The sequence below is a fragment of the Lipotes vexillifer genome, unplaced genomic scaffold (assembly GCF_000442215.2).
Source record: "Lipotes vexillifer unplaced genomic scaffold, Lipotes_vexillifer_v1.1 scaffold611, whole genome shotgun sequence".
Taxonomy (NCBI): domain Eukaryota; kingdom Metazoa; phylum Chordata; class Mammalia; order Artiodactyla; family Lipotidae; genus Lipotes; species Lipotes vexillifer.
Genome location: NW_006785619.1, coordinates 3,007,552 through 3,022,485, shown reverse-complemented (window position 1 = coordinate 3,022,485; position 14,934 = coordinate 3,007,552). Strand labels below are relative to the sequence as shown.

Genomic DNA, 14,934 nt, shown 5'->3' with positions numbered 1-14,934 from the left:
ACCTTTAAAGTAGGGGTAGGGGGTGCTAATTTATCCCAACAATAGTGTCCTGTTGAGTTGTTCCTTCTGTCTAGGATCCTAGACATCTCTTGCTTCTTCCATTTTTCCAAGCCTGCTTCCCCAGGCTTCTCTCCCTGAGACGTCCCAACCTCCAATTTTTTTTTTTCCTGCATATGTGTTAACTGGAGTTTGTTTCTATTGTTTGCAACCAAAGAACCCTGATTTAACTCACTGTGGCAACAGTAACATCCATAGCTGTTAGAAAGCTCTTCCTTATTGGAAACTTAACTCTTCCTCTATGCAACTTCTGCCACATTCGGTTTGCTAGAGCAACTGTTTTCTAGAGCAATTGTTTCCTGTTTCTGGAGAAACTTTGAGCCAATATTATCCATGGGATGGACATTCAAATATTTGAGGACAATACACTTTCCATTAGTGTATTATTTTCTGGAATATGCAGCCCTGATTTCTCAACAGTTACTTGTAGAACAAATTTCCCAAGTTTATCAACATCCTGGTGCCACTCCTCTGGACGCTTAAAATGTGACCCCCATCCGGGGAACATGAAGGGTATATACTAGGATCATTATTTCCCTCCTCCTCCCTAATTACATAAATGGCCACTTTTTTTTTTAGCAGCAGAATCACATTGTTGGATTACATTATAATACATATTCAATTAAAACTAATTTTAGGGCTTCCCTGGTGGCGCAGTGGTTAAGAATCCGCCTGCCAATGCAGGGGACACGGGTTCGAGCCCTGGTCCAGGAAGATCCCACATGCCACGGAGCAGCTAAGCCCGTGCGCCACAACTACTGAGCCCGCGTGCCGCAACTACTGAAGCCCGCGTGCCTAGAGCCCGTGCTCCACATCAAGAGAGAAGCCACAGCAATGAGAAGCCCACGCACCGCAACAAAGAGTAGCCCCCGCTCCCCGCAATTAGAGAAAGCTCGCGTGCAGCAATGCAGCCGAACCAATGCAGCCAAAAAGGAATAAATAAATAAAAATAAAGTATAGAATCTTTAAAAAAAAAAAAAACCTAATTTTAGAACTCATTACTTCTCCATCATACAAGCAACACATAATCTTTGAAAATGAGAAAATACAAATAAACAAAAGATAAATTTAAGAACTCTCACAACCCACCACTCAGGGATAGTCACTAAAAACATACTCTTGTAAAGCTTCCAGACTATTTTATCTGCTTATTATATTGTCTTTTCTATCAGTTGTTTAATATTCCAAGTATGGTATATATTTAAATAGTATCCTCTGAATGGGTTCTATACAGTTTTGTTTTGTTTGCTATTGTAAACAATGCTTTGATAAACATTCTTATACATCCATCTCTGTATATTTCTCTGATGATTTCTCTTATTTCTAGCTTTATTGAGACATAAACTGACATGCCACATTGTGTGAGGTTAAGGTGTACAACATGCTGATTTGCTGCACTTAAATATTGCAAAATGATTACCACCATAGAATTAGACAACACCTCCATCCCATCACATATTTACCATTTCTTTTTTGTGGGGGGAACATTTCAGATCTCCTCTCTTAGCAACTTTCAAGTATGTAATACAGTATCATTAGCTACAATCACCATGCTGTACATTAGATCCCCAGGGCTTGTGAATCTTGTAACTGGATGTTTGTACCCTTTAATCAACATCTCCCCATTCCCCATACCCCCCAGCCCCTGGGAACCACCACTCTACTCTGATTCTCTGAGTTCAGTTTTTTTAGATTCCACACGTAAGGGAGATCATACAGTATTTGTCTTTCTCTATCTGACTTATTTCACTTAGCATATCTGATGATTTCTTAATAATTCCTAGAGGTTGAGTTGCTGGGTCAAAAGACATGTGTTTTCTTGTGAGGCTTTTAATTATCACCAAGTTACCCTCCAGAATCCATGTACATTCCCATCAGCAGATTATAAAAGCCTTTAAGGCTCCTGGAATTTTCACACGAGAGCCTGCCAAGCCAGGTGTCTGTAAGTAGTCATTGATTTTAAGCTCAATGATATACTGTATTTATACTTCTTTTTTTAAAAATTATTATTTATTTATTTATTTTTGGCTGCGTTTGGTCTTCATTGTTGCACACGGTCTTTCTTTAGTTGCAGCGAGTGGGGGCTACTCTTCATTGCGGTGCATGGGCTTCTCATTGCAATAGCTTCTCTTGTTGCGGAGCACAGGCTCTAGGCATGAGGGCTTCAGAAGTTGTGGCACATGGGCTCAGTAGTTGTGGCGCATGGGCTTGGTTGCTCCACGGCATGTGGCATCTTCCCAGACCAGGGCTCGAACCCGTGTCTCCTGCGTTAGCAGGCGGATTCGTAACCTCTGCACCACCAGGGAAGCCCTATACTTCTTCAGTTGTGCTTTATTGACTCTAGTTTCTCCTTCCCCCCGTTGAGATGGTTACATTAGAGATTCAGTCTTGTCTCTTGAGCGTCAAATGTGAAATCCTGAGAATGAGTCAAGTATGGGATCTCTCATGAATCCTGGTTTTGCATCACCTGCAAATCTGACTAGTGTCCCTGCTATGCTTTCGTCTGAGTTACAGATAACACTGTTGGATAGAACAGAACCAAGAGCTGGGCCCCATGGCAATCTGCTGATATGTCTCCAGCCTGAGAGATAATCATCTACAGACCTACCTAAAAGCTCTGGTGACAGCTTATGTCTCTCCCAATCTTTCTCAAGGACCCACCCGCAATCCAGCAACTAACGAGGTGGTGGCTGGCACGGCAGGATAGGGCTCCAACCCTGCAGTCAGTGTCTCTTCTGGTCATACCCAGGGTGTGTCAGTGGTTAAATATTATTAATATCATTCTTGCATCCATGTTCCCACTACCATGATGAAACAGATGTTAGTAGTTTGCCATATTTGTCTCAGCTATCTTTAAATGAGGTGCCTCAAACACAGCTAGAGCCCCACTCCCATGCCCATCCCATCCCCAAAAGGAGTATGTAATTCCTTTGCCTTTTGTACTTCTAGTACACTTATATGCATCCATAAACAATGCACGTTGCTGAGTTTTTTTTCATTTGAAAATCTTGTAAATTGGTGCAGCCACTATGGAAGACAGTATAGAGACTCCTCAAACAACTAAGAATAGAACCACTGCCTGATCCAGCTATCCCACTTCTGGGTATTTATCCAAAGAATACAAAAACACCCATTTGAAAAGATATATGTGCACCAATGTTCATCACAGCATTGTTTATGATAGCCAAGATAAGGAAACAACTTAAGTGTCCATCAAAGGAATGGATAAAGGAGATGTGGTATACGTACACAGTGGAATACTATTCAGCCATAAAAAAAGATAAAATCCTGCCAGCTGTGACAACACAGATGGAGCTTGAAGGTATTATGCTAAGTGAACTAAGTCAGACAGAGAAAGACAAATACTGTATGATTTCACTTATACGTGGAATCTAAAAAACAAACAAAAAACAAAATAAATGAACAAAATGAATGAAAACAAACACATAAATACAGAGAACAGAATAGTGGTTACCAGATGGGAAGGGGGAGGGGGGAGGGCAAAACAGGTAAAGAAAGTCAACAGTATGGTGACTGATGGTAATGAAATTTTTGGTGGTAAGCACTCTGTAGAGTACAAAGAAGTAGAAATATAATGCCGTACACATGAAACATATAACGTTATAATGTTACCTCAATAAAAAATAAATTAAAAAAAAGAATTTGTTGTGCATTTTTCAGTTTGAAGTTTTGTTCTTCTTTCAGAAGACCGGAGCAAAACGATTTATCAAGCAATACTGCTGACACAATGACCTTATCCCTTCTTGCTTCTTTGATTGCTCCAAACATTGGGATAGGATGTAGACACCAGTCATCCCTTTTGGTGGGTCAGCATCTGGACCATTTCTCTATGTCTTGAGAACCTCACACCCCATATATCACAGCACAAAGCAGAGCTGATCAGGGCTGACACCCACTTCCCCAGCCTCTCCTGCAGCAAGGATGTGAAGCACATGACCTAGGATCTGCCAATCAGATACATTCCTCTTGGACTTTGAATGCAAAGAATCACCAGCAATTATGGAGAGTGCTTTTCAAACCTTAGTGTCTTCAAGATCACCTAAAAGTCTTGCTGAGATGCAGATCGCTGGGTCCCACCCTGAGAGAGTCTGACTCAGTAGGTCTGGGGTAGAGCCTGAGAATTTGCATTTCTAATGCTCCCAGGACCACGGTAGTTCCTTGAGTTAGAGCAACCTCTACAATGATGACTGTGGTTCCCAGGGGCGAGTTTGGGTCCCAGGGCAGCAGAATTGACACTGTACCCAGTATCAGCAGGAGAAGCTGGGCTAGCTCTGCAGTGGGATTTGGAGCATTGTTTCTTGCTGAGTGGCTGCTGACATTGGTCCTCCAGCCCTCCTGGCAACGCTATGAGCTACTCTGGTCCCATTTAACAGACTGCCTTGCTGCTTAAATTGGCCAGTTAGTTTCTGGTGCTTGCAGCTAAGAATGTTAGCTGATCTAGTACCCATTTTATTGTCTTTTAAAACTTCCTTTGAGCCCTAAACCATTCTCAGCTTTAACCTTCCTGACATTATTCTTCCAGATTTGCACTAACAGTATTGCATCCCTGGAATATATGCCACTTCATTCATCTTTGGTACATGTCTGTTAAAAATTATGATGTTTTCTTGCTTCCAGAATAATGTATCCTTATTATAAGCATATTTGGAAAATACCAAGAAGCTCAAAGAAGCAAATTCACAATTATCTTTAATCCTACCACCAGAGACAACCATTATGAGTGCTTTGTTATATTACTTTCAGTTTTTTCTACATACACACACTTTTTATATATTTGAGATTATACTGTATACACTGTTCTGTAACTACTTTTTTCATACCAGCAATATAAGTAAACATTTCCCCCATCAAAAAGTATTGCACGGGTTTCCCTGGTGGCGCAGTGGTTGCGAGTCCGCCTGCCGATGCGGGGGACGCGGGTTCGTGCCCCGGTCTGGGAGGATCCCACGTGCCGTGGAGCGGCTGGGCCCGTGAGCCATGGCCGCTGAGCCTGCGCGTCCGGAGCCTGTGCTCCGCAACGGGAGAGGCCACAGCAGTGAGAGGCCCGCGTACCGCGAAAAAAAAAAAAAACAAAGTATTGCACAACATAATTTGCCATAGGGACATAGCATTCCAGCATACGATGTCCTGTAACTTATTCTCTGCTAATATAAATAACACTGGCAACTTCTGATTCAAAATAGCACATGGTGAGCAATTCCGACTATAGCCTCTCCAAATTCTCAAAGTTTCATTCATCCAACAAATATTTCTTGGGTGTGTACCATGTGTCATGCACTGTTCTAGTTGCTGAGGATAAAGAAATGAACAAAATAGACAAAAATCCTTACCTTCATTGTAGCTTTCATTCCAAAGAGATGAACAGCAATAATACCGCATGTCAATAATATACACACGAACATACAATATACTAATAATATACCAACAATACAAGAGTGATGGCAGCTACACTTATTAAACGTTTGCCATCTGTCAAACATTATGCTAAGCCCTTTCTGGGCAATTAATCCACAGACGCTATTATCATCTCCATTTTTCAGAGAAGACCACATGCGCTTAAACCTTCTCCTAACCCACTATTAACACAGGAAGACCTGGTGGTGTTAAAAATCTGACCCCTCCCCAAAGCCTATGATGGGAGCAAGAAGAAGATGCCACCCCACAGAGCTGTGGAATCCCAAGTGAGAGCCTATTTTAATCAAGGAAATGGACCAGGATCTGTACTGATCAAGCCTCACTTCAGCTGTAGACTGGGAAGGAAATGGGACCATTGCCCCCGTGAGACCACAGGTGATTTGCCTTCTACCTGTTGACAAGCATCAGATCATGTGTTGTTCAGAGCAAATTAAGAGCACAAAACCAGCATGGGGTCCATGAAAAAATACAGAAAGGAATGAAAAAAAAAGCATATGCCTCATTAGAAGACTTAGAGGAAGTGCAAGGCATTGACAACCAGCCATTGCCGGATCAGTAGGTAGATTCCGGGAGACTTTATTGCATCCACCAGAGGATACAAGAAGACACGGCCTTTCTGAAATATAGGATCATAAGGAGAAACAGACTCAGGTGAAAAGGCAACAGACTGAGATAAATAAAAGTAGCATTAAAAGGGTGATAAAGGAAGGGGTATAAGGAAACGAAAAACAATAGCAGATTAAAACTCACATCACCGCTCCTTTCACAAACGGTAGAACTGATGTTACCAAAAAATTGTTTGAATCAGACAATACCATATACTGGTGAAGACCTAAAGCAACTGGAATTTTCCCACATTCCTCGTAAGAAAATGTGTAGAACGGAAGATGCACATAGCCTACAACCTGGCAATTCCACTCCCAGGCAGATACACTAGGGTAATGGTTCCAAACCTGCTTTCTAAAACCCAGGTGCTCAAGTCAGACCAACTAAATCAGAATGTCTTGGCTGGGGCGGGAGGTGAGCCACACATCAATAGGTTGTTTTTTTGTTAATTCCCACGTGATTCCAACGTGCAGCCAAGTTTGGGAATGACTACTCTAGAGAAATCCTTGTGTGTGTGTGCAACAGATGACATCTAGTAGAATGTTCACCGCAGCATTGTTTGTAATTGCAAGAATCCAGAAATTTCCCAACGTCCATGGGCAGAATTGACACAATGGGGTGCATTCACACAATGAAACACTACAGCACAGTAAACATTAATTGCAGCCATATCCATCAGTGTGGATGAGTCTCACAAACATTATGCCAGGAAGGGAGGGGAAGCAATTCACAGCAGAGCATATACAACTTGATTGCACTTGCATCAGAAAAAATGCATTAACTAGACAATGTATTGTATAAAGATACGCCTGTTTGGGCTTCCCTGGTGGCGCAGTGGTTGAGAGTCCGCCTGCCGATGCAGGGGACGCGGGTTCGTGCCCCGGTCCGGGAAGATCCCACATGCCGCGGAGCGGCTGGGCCCGTGAGCCGTGGCCGCTGAGCTTGCGCGTCCGGAGCCTGTGCTCCGCAACGGGAGAGGCCACAGCGGTGAGAGGCCCACGTACCGCAAAAAACAAACAAACAAAAAAAGATACGCATGTTTGTTGTACGACTATAAAGAAATGCAAGGGAATAACAACCACAAACTTCAGGATAGCGCTTACCAGAGAGGAGGAGAGAGCATCTGAGATACTGGTATTGTTTGATTTCTTAAGCTGATGGTAGTTTATATCTTATATGTATGTTGTGAATTTTATTTTGCCTGCTTTAATTATTTGGTTAAATATTTTTTTAAGAATTTTAAAATTTAAAGAGGGGAATATTCATGTGTAGGGACCATCTTGAAAAAAGTTTTCAAAATTCAGAGAAAATGAACAAAGAAACAAAACATGATGACAGAAAAGTGTATCTATGGAGGACACCGAATGGCCATAATTATACCTTTTTTATTTATAACACAAAGAAAGTAGAAGGATTTTTTAAAATCCCACCACTTAAAAATGAATTTACATAAACTTAGATGAGGATAAGAACTCCCAGAACCAGAAACCATGAGGAAAAAGAAAAAGTCTGAAATACAAACAAGTGTAAAACAGCATCAAGATTATTGGGTAAATGTGTTGGATTAAATTGGTTGTATCTAACTCTTTGCTCACGGCCTTGAATGTTCCCTTAAATAAATCCTTGGAAGTAGAATTACTGACACATAATTGATGTTCAAAAAATAGTTGTTAAAAGCATGAATGGACAGAAAAGAGTCTGTAAAAGTAACATTCATACAGAAGAAAATTCTGTAAAACTATGTCAGAGTTTACTTTTGAAGGTGAACTAAAAGATGACTTTCATCTGCTTTTTCACTTGTCTGTTTTGTTTTTCCTTTTCAACAATGAATACATGTTACTTACCTAATAAAAACAGATTTTATAAGTAGGTGTATCCACGGTAATCGCAGCAAGGACCCGTCCTGGGTCTTTCCTGGAAAAGCTCATGCATGGTGAAAACAACTTGTCTAATTCTAAAAGAACGAGTTAGGGACTTCCCTGGTGGTCCAGTCGGTAGGACTCCGCACTCCCAGTGCAGAGGGCCCGGGTTCGAGCCCCGGTCAGGGAACTAGATCCCACTAGATCCAGCATGCCGCAACTAAAGATCCCACACATGGCAATGAAGATTCCACACGCGGCAACGAAGATCCCGTGTGCTGCAACTAAGACCTGGCGCAGCCAAATAAATAAATATTTTTTTAAATAAATAAATAAAATAAAAGAACAAGTTAAAAGAGAGCTTGATTTCCAGCTAAATTCTCACACTGGATGAACCTCAACATGGTAGCCAGCCTCCCTCCACCCCCAGCATCCTTACCTTCTGGTTTTCTCACCCTTAGGTAGCTCCCCTTCCACATTGTATGAGGGTTGGTCTATGAGACCAACAGGATATGACAGGAGAGATGGTATGTCACTTCTGAGATTAGGATATAAAAGACACTTCCATCTTGGTCATTCTCTCTCTTTTGGATCAGCTGGTCTGGGGAAAGCCAGCTTCCTTGGCGTGAGCAGCTCCGTGGAGAGGCCCACGTGGGAAGGAACTGAACCTCTTGCCAATGGCCATGTGGGTGCACCACCTTGGAAGTGGCTCCCCCAGCCCCAGTCAAGCCTTCAGGCCATGCAGCTCCAGCTGAGATCCTGACTGAAACCACACAAGACCCCTTGATTCAGAACCACCTAGTTAGGCCACACCTGTATTCCAGACCCTCAGAAACTATGTGAGAGAATAATATTTTGTTGTTTTCAGCTGCTACGTTTTGGGGTCATTTGATCTGCAGCAATGGGTAACCAACGTACCCTTGTAAACTGAGTTAGTAGCTCTCAGCACCAAGGAGAAGTAAGGAAAAGGGTGGGGGGACAAAGGGGGATGAGGACCCTGGACAGAGACACCCTGCCGGGCCACAGCCTGTACCAAGCATCACAGCCAGATCCTCCCTGGGACCCCATGTAGGTGGATCCAGCCAAGTGCACAGCCAGCAGTGGATACTGAGGGCCTGGTCGGGCAGAGAAGCATGGCCTGGCACAGACAGGAGAGGTCCTGCTTCTCCACCTCCCACGGGGACACCCTTGGAGCCGGCTGGAGGGGCTGCCAGGAGGAAGGGAAGGGAGCGTTAATAAACAAAGCTGTCTTAGGCTTCCCAAGCCCAGGCTAGGGGCTCTCAACCGAAAAGTGATACAAAATAGTAACATCTGAATGTGATGGAATGTTTCCTCGAAATGAAACTATTTTAAACTGTAAGCGGCTGGGCAGAACTGATATTTATAAGATTGGGCTAACTTCAGTTTTTCCACTGGTGAGCGTGAATAGGGTTTTTTGAGAAAAAAGGAAGTAAGTTATAAAAATAAAGCCAACCTCACTGGTGCATGGCTAAGTGGGGGCAGTTCAATCAGAGCAGTTCAACAAATGAACAATGAGACCTGAGGTGTGTACACTGTTTCCTCTTGAGCGTTAAGCTGGTCAAGTGCCCCATGCAGATGTGTGGCAGACTTTCAAGACCTTCCACCATTATCAATGAAGATATTTTAAAATTGTTTAGAATCTCCTGCCCTTATACTGATAAATACTATTCCTTCTTAGACCAGCTGCCCAACAGAACTTTCTGAGATGATGGACAGCCACTAACCACACGTGCCTATCAAGCCCTTGAAAGGTGGCCAGTGCAACTGAGGGATGGACTTTCAAATTTTATTTAATTCTTTTGTTTTGTTTTGTTTTGCGGTACGCGGGCCTCTCACCGCTGTGGCCTCTCCCATTGCGGAGCACAGGTTCCGGATGCGCAGGCCCAGCGGCCATGGCTCACAGGCCCAGCCGCTCCGCGGCATGTGGGATCTTCCCGGACCAGGGCACGAACCCGCGTCCCCTGCATCGGCAGGCGGACTCTCAACCACTGCGCCACCAGGGAAGCCCATCAAATTTTATTTAATTCTAATTAACGTAAATGTAAATAGCCACGTGTGGTTAGTGCTCCTGCATTGACAGTGCAGTTCAAGAGGAAGTTGTACACAATTCTTTCTACTGAACTTTTGGAAATCTCGTTTCCTGAATTTCGGGGGCAACTTTACTTGCTACTGCAAAGCCCAAAATGACAGGATCACGTTGGTGCAAGGTTTCTCACACTTCCACACCAGCCACCAATTCCTCCTGATGTATCCTCAGAACCAAATTTAGAATAGCATTTACAATAATGTTTACACCAGGAAATTTTGAGCGCAGACTGAATATCTGATACTATTAAAGAATTACTAAAATTTCATACTGAAATATTTACAGATAAAATGATGTGACACCTGCAATTTGCTTTAGATAATGGAGTGGGGAGTGGATGGAGGAAACAAGGTGGGTTGATAATTGAGGTTTTTGTTTTTTGTTTTTTGCTTTTGATTTGTTAATTGTTGGAGCTGGGTGATGGGTTCACGGGCATCCCTTAGATTAGCCTCCTTACTTTTTGGGGGGGAAACTTTAATAAGAGTTTTTAACAAAATGGGGAAGTGCTCATATTCTAATACCCAGTGGAAGGAAGAAAAGCAAGCTATAAAATGATAAATATACAATCAAATGGGAAATTTATATCAATGGAAGAAATACACAGCATAGTGTAGTGGTTAGGATCCAGACAGCTGAGTTCAGATTCTATGATACCCGCTTGGCTTAGGGGAGTTTTTTAGTTTTGCTAAACCTCAATCTTCTCATCTACAAAATGAGGATCGTACAAGCATGGACCTCTTAAAATTGTTGCGGAGACTAAATGAGCCTATTTATGAAATACTTAGCCAGCATCTGGCACACAAGTCCCATCACTTAACACCTGGAAATAGATTTATAAGTGGCTGCTGTTGGACCACCATATTATCCAATTTTTCATAAAAGGGACGTCTTCCTTTTATATTCAAGGGGGAAATTTTTTTTTTTAAATAAAAGAACATCTTCTATTACTACTCCTGTGTTCTGAGAAACTGTTAGCAAACAATTATATCAAATATTAGCAATAAAGCCAGTAAGTTATCAGATGGTCTAAACTTTAGCAAAAGGAGAATTCCAGTTTATGTCTGAATAAGTGGAATTCCCCATGAAAACCCTGTTTTGTGGCCTTTGTGATATGTGTTAGGAAAGCGCGTTCTGGAATTTTCCTCTGGTCTGGGTAGGGGAGAGGTGGAGTGGGGCCTTGTTCTGTGGTTCTCCTCATCCTGACCCAAAAGCTCTCCCTGACGGACAGACCTTCTTTGCTGATGACGCCACATAATTTTCCCTTTCTATTAGATTTGCCTTTTTTGAGCAATATATATCCTTCCATTGTTACTTTCTAGTTAGGAATCCCCTCCAAGCAATAGTGATGTTTATGAAATTATATTTTTCTTCTTTGGGTACCATGCCTTATCCATTCCCTGTACTCTTTGCATTAGGAGACAGACATACAGGACCATAAATAAAGTTCTGGCCCAGTTGTCTTTATTTTTGCTCAAGAATAATAGTACTGCCTCTATTACTGTGTTTCTGTCTATATCACAAATGTTATGTTCCGTTTTCTCCTATCAGTGGTAGCAAGTCCACAGAAACTACACTAAACCGGGAGGCAGGGCTGGGGGGCTGAGGGAGAGAATATTGGTTCACATAACTGAGAAGTCCAAGGGGTAGGGCTAGCCGCAAACATGGTTAAATCCAGGAACTCTAATGTTTTCAGGAATTTCTCTCCATCATTAGGCTCGGCTTTCCGCTATGTTGACTTCCTTCTCAGATTCGTTAAGACAAGGTAGCATTCAGCAGCTCCAGGCTTATAATGTACCATCTCAGCCACTCTAAGCGAGAAAGAAAGCATACCTCATTACCAATCATTTGAGCAAAGTCCTGGCGACAACTCTCATTGATCCAGATCCGGTCACGTAGCCAAGTCCTGAAACAGCCTCTGAGATTGTGATTGACTTTTTCTGGAGCCAAAGGTTGGGATCAACCTCTTTAGCCACATGAACTGTGAGTTGAGGATGGATGGTTTCCCTTCAAAGATAAAGAAGCTGTTAAGATTGCAAACGGCTGCTGAGCAGACAAAAACAGCAGCTGTCCCCTCCACATCCCATGACAATCTTTTTAAACGCCCTTTGATACCATTTGGAAATTTCCTGCCAAACATTCTTCCCTGTCTTTGTGACACTCCCTGTCCTTTGCCAGGAGCCTCCTATTCCAGTATCTTGGGTTCTTGCCCAGGAAATGAAACCCTCGTCAACACCATCAACATCACCAGCTGTTCACTCCCAGTATCCTCTCCTTTTTCTTCCAAAGTCACAGCCATCAGCTGGATGAAAAAATGGAATACCGCCTGTATACTCAAAACCTTCCAAGTCCTTCTCAGAACTTTAAAACTTCCAGAGACGTATTCCAGATTTCTTTTTATTGCACCATTTATCTGCACATGAATCACAAGAAGTAGGCCAGGGCTGGAGATTCTCAGCAAATACCCCATCACATCTTGTATCTGTGCTCCAGAGAAAATCCCGTATCTTGTTCCTCCAAGCATGCCACATCTGGTCTCAGAAGGGAGTCACCTTGTTCTGGGAATGCACAAGTTTTTCGTTTTTTGTTGTTATTGTTTTTCCCACCCAGCTGTGGCTGCTTCTATATGTATAGAAGGATAGTACCTGGCATGGTGCTGAGGACACACTAGATGTTCAATGATGCATGTCCTGTTTCCACTCTTGCCCCTTTCCAAGTGCGCCCAAAAAAAAAAAAAAAAAAAAAAAAAAAAAAAAAGCTGAGGATGGGATTGGGACGGGAATACCGGGGACTTTATCTGTAATATATTTTTCAAGCTAGGTGGTTGGGTATGTGAGCGCTCATTGTACTGGGCTGGCCAAAAAGTGCCTTTGGTTTTTAAGTAAAAATAGACAAATTTTTCATTTTTACCAAGAACTTTTTTGAACGACATATTCCCCATTTTGTTCCACGACCTCCTGCCATTTTTCAGGCAACTTTGTAATTCCATCTTCCCAAAACGTTTAATCTTTTGAGCAAAGAACTTTTCCAGGTGCCTTTCACAGTCTTCCAGGGACTTTGACATTTTTTCCATTAAAAGAATTTTGTAAAGACCGAAATAAATGGAAATCCGAAGGTGCAATGTCTGGTGAATATGGCAGATGAATCAGAACTTCCTGGCTAAGCTGTAACAGTTTTCGCCCGGTCATCAAAGAAACATGCGGTCTTGAGTTATCCTGATGGAAGATTATGCGTTTTCTGTCGGCTAATTCCGGACTTTTTTCATCGAGTGCTGCTTTCATTTGGTCTAATTGGGAGCAGTACTTGTTGGAATAAATCACTTGGTTTTCTGGAAGGAGCTCATGATAGAGGACTCCCTTCCAATCCCACCATATACACAATATCACCTTCTTTGGATGAAGACTGGCCTTTGGTGTGGTTCGTGGTGGTTCATTTTGCTTGCCCCACGATCTCTTCCATCCCACTTTACTGTACAGTATCCACTTGTCATTGCCTGTCACAGTTTGTTTTAAAAACAGAACATTTTCATTATGTTTAAGTAGAGAATCGCATGCGAAAATATGGTCAAGAAGGTTTTTTTCGCTTAACTTATGCAGAACCATAACATCAAAGTGATTAACATAACCAAGCTGGTGCAAATGATTTTCAGCACTTGATTTGGATATTCTGAGTATGTCGGCTATCTCCCGAGTGGTATAATATTGATCGTTCTCAATTAATGTCTCGATTTGATCGCTATCAACTCCATCTGGTCTACCCGACCATGGAATATTGTCCAGCGAGAAATCTCCAGCACAAAATTTTGCAAACACTTTTTTTAAAAAATAAATTTATTTATTATTTACTTTTGGCTGCGTTGGGTCTTCGTTGCTGTGTGCGGGCTTTCTCTAGTTGCGGCGAACGGGGGCTACTCTTTGTCGCGGAGCACGGGCTCTAGGCACACAGGCCTCAGTAGTTGCGGTGCGTGGGCTCCAGAGCACAGGCTCAGTAATTGAGGCGCACGGGCTTAGCTGCTCCACAGCATGTGGGATCTTCCTGGGCCAGGGCTCAAACCCGTGTCCCCTGCATCGACAGACGGATTCTTAACAACTGTGCCACCAGGGAAGTCCCTGCAAACCACTTTTGACACGTTCGATCAGTCACAGCACCTTCTCCATACACCGCACAAATCTTTTTTGCATTTCAGTTGCGTTTTTTACCTTTCTTGAAATAATAAAGCATAATATGCTGAAAACTTTGCTTTTTTTTCTCTCATCTTCAATACTAAATGGCTACACAAAAATTCACCAATGTTGATGTCTTTTTTTAAATGCACACTGATATGACAGCTGTCACATACAATCTAACAAAATTGTTTTGAATGAAGTTAAAGACAATGAAGTGCTGCTAGAGCCGTCTTAATGGAGCAAAAACTGAACGAACCTTCTGGCCAGCCCAGTACTACTGGCTGGTCTTCTGAAATACTCCATAAATTAAAAAATTTGCAGGTTCCAGCTCAAGCTGACAGGACAAAAAGCTAAGCTGATCGTGTCACTTCCTGATTGGTTCCCCACAGCCCAGAGGATGACATCCAAGGCAAGGGCCGCCCGGCACACAAGGTCCAAGGTGTGGCCCAGTCTTCCTTCCTCCCACCTGTGATGGACTGAATGTTTGTGCCCCTGCCCCCATTCATATGTTGAAGCTCTAACTCCCAATGAGGTGGGGCCTTTAGGAAGTGATTAGGGTTAGATGAGGTCATGAGGGTGGAAATTATGAAATTAGTGATGAAATCACTAATGAAATTAGTGCCCTTATGAGAAGAGGAGAGGCCAGAGCTTCGTCTCCCCACCAAGTGAAGACACAACGAGAAGGCGGCCTTCTGTAAGCCAGGAA

The 14,934-nt window shown here is 42.7% G+C and overlaps 1 non-coding gene across 1 annotated transcript; it reads left to right on the top strand.

Annotated features, from left to right (window-relative positions):
- Positions 1-8,075: 8,075 nt before the first annotated feature.
- TRNAG-CCC (transfer RNA glycine (anticodon CCC)) lies at positions 8,076-8,148 on the top strand. Its single transcript has one exon. It is a non-coding gene; the product is annotated as a tRNA-Gly (tRNA).
- The last annotated feature ends 6,786 nt before the right edge of the window (positions 8,149-14,934 follow it).